This window comes from Orycteropus afer, unplaced genomic scaffold (assembly GCF_000298275.1).
Source record: "Orycteropus afer afer isolate SDZICR_OR568_19922 unplaced genomic scaffold, OryAfe1.0 scaffold00170, whole genome shotgun sequence".
Taxonomy (NCBI): Eukaryota; Metazoa; Chordata; class Mammalia; order Tubulidentata; family Orycteropodidae; genus Orycteropus; species Orycteropus afer.
Window position 1 is genome coordinate 4,660,169 of NW_006921757.1, and position 6,517 is coordinate 4,666,685.

Genomic DNA, 6,517 nt, shown 5'->3' on the forward strand with positions numbered 1-6,517 from the left:
GTATACCGGAAACGTCCTCACCGAGGCCAGGCAAAACATTTCAGTCGAAAATCTGCCACCTCCAAGTTTCCACATCTAACCTTTGAGAGTCCACAGTCTTCTTACAATTCAACAACATTGGGGATCCCCTTAACCGAGGAGTGTCCCAATCAATCAGAAAATAGCATTTCCAGAAGGCCCTTAGTTCCATTGCTCAGTCCCCAAAGCTGTGAAGAACTGTCAGTACATACACTTCAAAGCCCACCTTGTGTGTTCATTTCACCTGATATCCAGACTACAGAGTCGTCTCCTGTGAAGAAAGACCCCATTCCCCCAGATCAGAGGGAAAATAGCCTTCCAAGACACTCCTTTCATACTAGTACTCCCAAGAGCGTAGAGCCTGGCCCTGTTCTGGTTAAAGATACTCCTGAGGAGAAGTATGGGATAAAGGTTACCTAGAGGAGAAGGCAGCATCTGTTGGCTTGTCTCAGGGAAAGAGGGAAGCTGAGCAGAAGCCAGTTCCTTGTGAAGAACTGACATCAGCCTCTCCCTTTATTAAGAAGAAACTCAAGAAATTAGCTGCTGGTTTTCATAAAGTTGCTAAAGTCACTTTACAGGCTCATAAGAGAGTATATTGATAGAATAAAATGGAAATAACACCAGTAGGAGAAAGATGATGTTTTAACTAGAGCCCTGGAATCATAAGGGAATTCAATTCCCTGATTTGCTTTTTAAGATATATGGTGTCATAAACAGTTCACTTCATATTTTTCTTGTATTAACTCTTTTAAATTTCTTGTACTAACAAAATATATGTAAATAAATGGTTAGTAGAAAAAAAAAAAAAAAGAATAGCATCTGTGTGGCTTCACACTTGTATTCCCAATGCCAGTGCCATGCCTGAGATCTACTACCACCACTAGTTGTTGTCAAGTCAGTTCTGACTCATGGTGATCCCATGTGTGTCAGAGTAGAACTATAAAGTAGAACCTTTCTTCTATGGCATGTGTGTGAACTCAAACCTCCAACCTTCTGGTTAGCAGCCAGGCATTTAACTGTTTGCACCACCCAGAGACTCCTCCAAATCAAAACCAAATCCACTGCTGTGGAGTAGATTATAACTCATAGCAATAGTATAGTACAGAGTAGAACTGCCCCCATAGGGTTTCCAAGGCTGTAATCTTATGGAAGTAGACTTGTCATATCTTTCTCCTGCAGAGCTGCTGGTGGGTCTGAACCAATGACCTTTTGTTTAGCAATAAGTGCTTAACCACTGTGTCACTAGAGCGCCTTCCAAGGACTCCTACTGGATACTAAACACATACGTGTTAAATGAATGTATATATGAAAATATCTTCCCTCTTGCTCTACTACATGCATTGAAATTTCCACAAATATAATCATTAATGTTTATATAAATTAAATAAAGACTTTGTCCATTTCTTCCCAGTTAAAATGTGAAATGCTATCTAGAAGTCTTTACTACTGATATAGTTAATTTATTTAAAAAAAAAAAACACTCACTGCCACTGCGTCCATTCTGACTCATAGTGACCCTCATTGGGTTTCCAAGGTGGTAAATCTTTAGATTATTACCCGGTCTTCCTTCCGCTGAGTAGCTGATGGGTTTGACCTTCCAACCTTCTCGTTAGCAGTCAAATGGTTAAGTTAACTTATTTCAAACCAAACTCACTGCTATCGAGTTGATTCCAATTCATAGTGACTCCTATTGGGTTTCAAAGGTGGTAAATCTTTACAGAAGTAGATTGCCTAGTCTTCCTTCCACAGAGTGGCTGATGGGTTTGAACTGCCAACCTTCTCATTAGCAATCAAATACCTTAGGCACTGCACCACAGAGCTCCTTTTAAGTTAACTTATTAGGTCCTGTAATATAGATAACTCATTAGATTATTGAGTGCGGGTGTATCCAGAAAGCATATTGGAATGTGGTATGAGGCAGGCATCTCAAAACGGGCAGCATGGATGGGGGGGGGGGGATTGCAAAACTGACCACCTGATTGTGGTAGAGAGGGCTTGGAAATACCTGACAGTGTTGCCTGCCTTAGAATCTATTTTCAGTCTAACTCTGCTACTAGTCTGACAAATTTTTGTTTTTGATGCTGTTTGCAGGAGGTTGAATATTAAAGACTAATACAATTGCAGGGAGCTCTGGTAGCATAGTGGCTAAAGCACTTGACTACTAACCAGAAGGCTGGTGGTTCAAACCCACCAGCCACTCCTCGAAAGGAAGGTTGGGCAATCCTACTTCCATAGTGATACTGCCTCGGAAACCCAAGGAGGGGTCGCTATGAGTCGGGGCCGACTCGACGGCACATAACAACAACAACAACAACAATACAATTGCTTTAAAAATTGGTTTGATGAGACTTTGTGGCCCTTATTATAAAATCCTTAACAATCTGTACCATTTAATCAGACCCCTCCTCAATTTTTAATTCTGTTAAATAGCCATCCATACAGATAAAGTGGAAACTGGAAGTTGACAATTTTCTTCCTCAGTGATAATAGAGTAGCATAGCCTTGAAAACTTAGAAAGATTACTGAATCTTGCTTTGGTCTGCATGAGAATAGGCATTGTATTATTTTGATTAAATTTTTGAATATTGCATGAGTATACACTTATTTCAATACCCGTATAATGCCTTAAGGAGACTGATGTCCCAGTGGTTAAGGCTCAGCTACTAACCAAAATGTCATTGGCTTGAACCCACCAGCTGCTCCACAGGAGAAAGATATGGCAGTCTGCTTCCTTAAAGATTGCAGCCTTGGAAACCTATGGGGCAGTACTGCTCTGTCCTGTAGTGTTGCTATGAGTGGGAATCAACTCAGCGGCAACGGCTTTTGGTAAAATGCCTGAAACAAACAAAACTGATGTGGTGTTGATTCTGACTCATGGTGACCCTGAGGGTAGGAGGAGAACCGTGCTCCACAGGCTTTCAGTCACTGATCCATGGAAGCCTATCACCAGGCTTGTCTTTGAGATACCTCTAAGTGGATTTGAACCTCCAACCTTTCAGTTAGCAGTTCTGTGTATTAATATTTGCACCACCCAGGAACTCCATAGTGCTTATAGTGTGCCAGATATCTATAGAATGACTAGCATTTATAATGTAATAGCAATAATCCTATGCTTGAAACTTTTCTACCTGTGAAACCTTGGTTCAATACCCATGATTACCCAACTTAGTAAGAGTTTCAATGATGAATTTTCAAGAAGCTTATACAAAAATTGGAATATCTTCCTTGATATATTTAGAATCTGAGATACTTATTTTCTTTTATCTGTGTTTTAACATCAGGATGTTATGCTTTTCAGCATAATTATATATATGATCGTTTTATTGTGGTCAGTTAACCAGGGATGACGAGATGTTACTGGAAATTAATAAAGTCTTTTTAAATAATAAGTGATAGTTTTTTACTTTAGTAATGATAACAATGTTTAAGAATTTGCTAATGGAGCCCTGGTAGCATAAGCCTAAGGCACTTAACTGCTAACCAGAAGGCTGGAGGTTCAAACCCACCAGCCACTCCTCGGAAGGAAGGTGGGCAATCTACTTCCGTAGTGATACTGCCTCGGAAACCCAAGGAAGGTTTGCTATGAGTCAGGTCTGACTCGACGGCACATAACAACAACAACAACAATGTTAATTTGGCGGAAGCCAAATAGGGAACTATTTAAAAATCTTGTTCAAAAGAGTCATCTAAATCAGGTATGTTTTCAAGGAAATGTGGTCTTGATTCTCAAATCTTTTTGAAAACATTACCATGAAGGCAAGCAATCACTCCTTCCATGACTTTGCATACGTAACATTGATCTTGAAACCTTCTTAAGTGTCCATTGCAAAATCAATAGTGCTGACAGCATCCTCAGTGGCAGTGCTCTCTCTTGCTGCCTCCAAGTCACACATTCTGAGTTCCAGAGCTCTGAGTCCTTATAAAGCAATCAGCACTGCAAATGTGCACAGCCTGCAAGATTCATTTTGGAGCTTGTCTTAAAGCCTACCATCTCTATCTGTAACTACAATCATAACGTGGCCAAAATCACCTGGCTGTTGTTCATTTGTTCAAACCTCTTCTCTTGAAGTATGAAAGGTGATGCTGAATGGACTAGCACAAGTTGGCTTATTCTGCAAAGTTCACCTGTTTGAATATTTCAATTGCGTGAACAGAATGGTTAAGTAACATCTCTTTTGTTATTTGCTAAATATTAAACATTTCTATCCAGCTTAACAATTTTCAGTTGATGAATATACTTTTGTAAACACTCATGTATCTCCAAGTGGATAAACTAATCCTGATAAAATAATCCTCCAAAACCTCCAAATTCATCCACTTTAAAGCTCATCTTAGCTTTAAGACTGAATAGAAATCTGAGAGTAAGGAAACTGATTTTTCAGATATTGATGGGAGACTTGGGAGTTTAGCTGAGAAGTCCTCAGCAGCATGATTATAAGACTGTCTTCAGTCTTTCTTTCCTCACAATATCTTTTGGGTTCTCTCTGAAGACTTTCTATCTTAGTTCCTACTAAAATGCTATGTGTTAATAATTATATAATGATATTGTCATTCAAGTAAAATGAAAGCTAGTAATATAATAGACTTTTAAATATACAATCTTTCCTAAAAGTCATCAACAGACAACATAAACAAGGAGAAAAAAAAAAGTCATATTCCTTAAGAGGAGCAAATGTAAGACATATTAGATGACATGATTAAAACACAAAGTGTATATCTCTTCTGACTAAAAATGTAAATATTTCAGAATATAGAGTTTTAAATAGAGAAAGGTCCATGGTTCAAACCCACCAGAAAGATGAGTCAATCTGCTTCTGTAAAGATTTACAATTGCATAAACCCAAAGGAGGTGGCTATGAGTTGGAATTGACTCAACAGCAGTGAGTTTAGTTTTTGAGCTTTGTATAGAAAAACCCAAAGAATCCTTGATAATCCTACCTTTAGTGATAATCACTGTGATAGTTGGAGCTGTGTGTCAACTTGGCTGGACCACAATTCTGTGTGGTTTAAGCAGTTGTGATGTGGTTATTCCCATGATGGGATCAGATGAATACGTTTTGAACAGCCAATCCATTGAAAGGGAGTTTCCCTCAGGCTGTGCCCTGCTTCCAGTATATTTATGGACATCCTGGCAAAAGAGACATTCTTCTGTAGATCAGGATTCTGATGTGCTTCCTATAACTGTCTGTGAGTGAAAAATCCACCTTTCAGCCTGGAGATCTTGGATTTGTCATTCGTTGGGGTCAATAGCCGGTATACTGCTTGCCATCCTGGAGCTCCTCAGCCCCTACAGCTGCAAGAGTCGGGAAGAGCCTCCAGCTTGACATTGATCCAAGAACTTTGGATTTGCCAGTTTCTATAAGTGTGTGAGGCATTTTCCTAAGATAAATTTCTCTTTCTCTCTACGTATAAGCTTTACTGGTTTTGCTTCTCTGGGGAACCCAGTTTATCACAGTCACTAAGAACAATTTTCTGCATAGCTTTTCAAGTTTCTTAATACATATACACACATATATTTGCATTTCTTACAAAAACACAGTTTTTTAATGTGTATTTATAACAAAACATTATATTCATTTCTCCATGCTAGTAAATATCCTACAACATAAGTTTTACTTAGTTATTTATTTTAAACTTTTTATTGTGATTTGGGTGAAATTTTATAGAGCAGATTCATACTCCATTCAATAGTTGATACACATTTTGTTTCTTAACACTGATTTAAATCCCCACAATTTAAAAGCTCTCTTCCCACTACTTCTCTGTGGTTACCCTTTCCCTGTGTCCTTCCACCTATGCATTCCCGCTTCTCTAGCTTTCTCCCTGCACAAATGCTACCCTTGTAATCTCCCATGGTGGATTTTTCTAAGGAGTGCATCTCCCCGGTGTCTCATAGGCCTGTCTATTGTTGTGCTGAGAGTTAAGCCCTGGGAGTGAGTCTAGTTCCAGGAGTGAAGGGTGACTGGGCGCCATAGCTACAATATAAGTTTTGATGGTTGTCCACTGCATTGGTATACTAGCTTTCTTGAATAAGCTCATACTATTACATAGCTGAAATATTTTCCAAAATTTTATGATTGTTAATGATGCTTTGACGAATATCCTTAATTGTACATATTTGGAAACATCTTCAATTATTTAGGTAGAATAAATTATTACAAGTACCTTGTTGGGTCAAAGAATGTAGGTATTTTAAACTTTTTAATATATATCACCAACCAAATTCTAATATGTTTGTCACTAAAACAAGGAAGTGTATGCCTCTATGCATGCTTAGCAACTCTGAAGATAAACATTTTTAATCTGTTTTACCAGTAAAAATAATTTTCTCTCATTTCAAATTATGTTGTTGTTGTTGTTAAGTGCCGTCGAGTCATTTCCGACTCATAGTGACCCCATGCACAGCAGAACAAAACACTGCCCGATCCCGCGCCAGCCCCACAATCCCTGCTATACTTGAGCCCATCATCGCAGCCACCGTGTCAATCCACCTCGTTGA

At 38.8% G+C, this 6,517-nt stretch overlaps 1 pseudogene; it reads left to right on the forward strand.

The window, feature by feature from the left end:
- Positions 1–3: 3 nt before the first annotated feature.
- LOC103201982 lies at positions 4–516 on the forward strand (annotated as a pseudogene).
- The last annotated feature ends 6,001 nt before the right edge of the window (positions 517–6,517 follow it).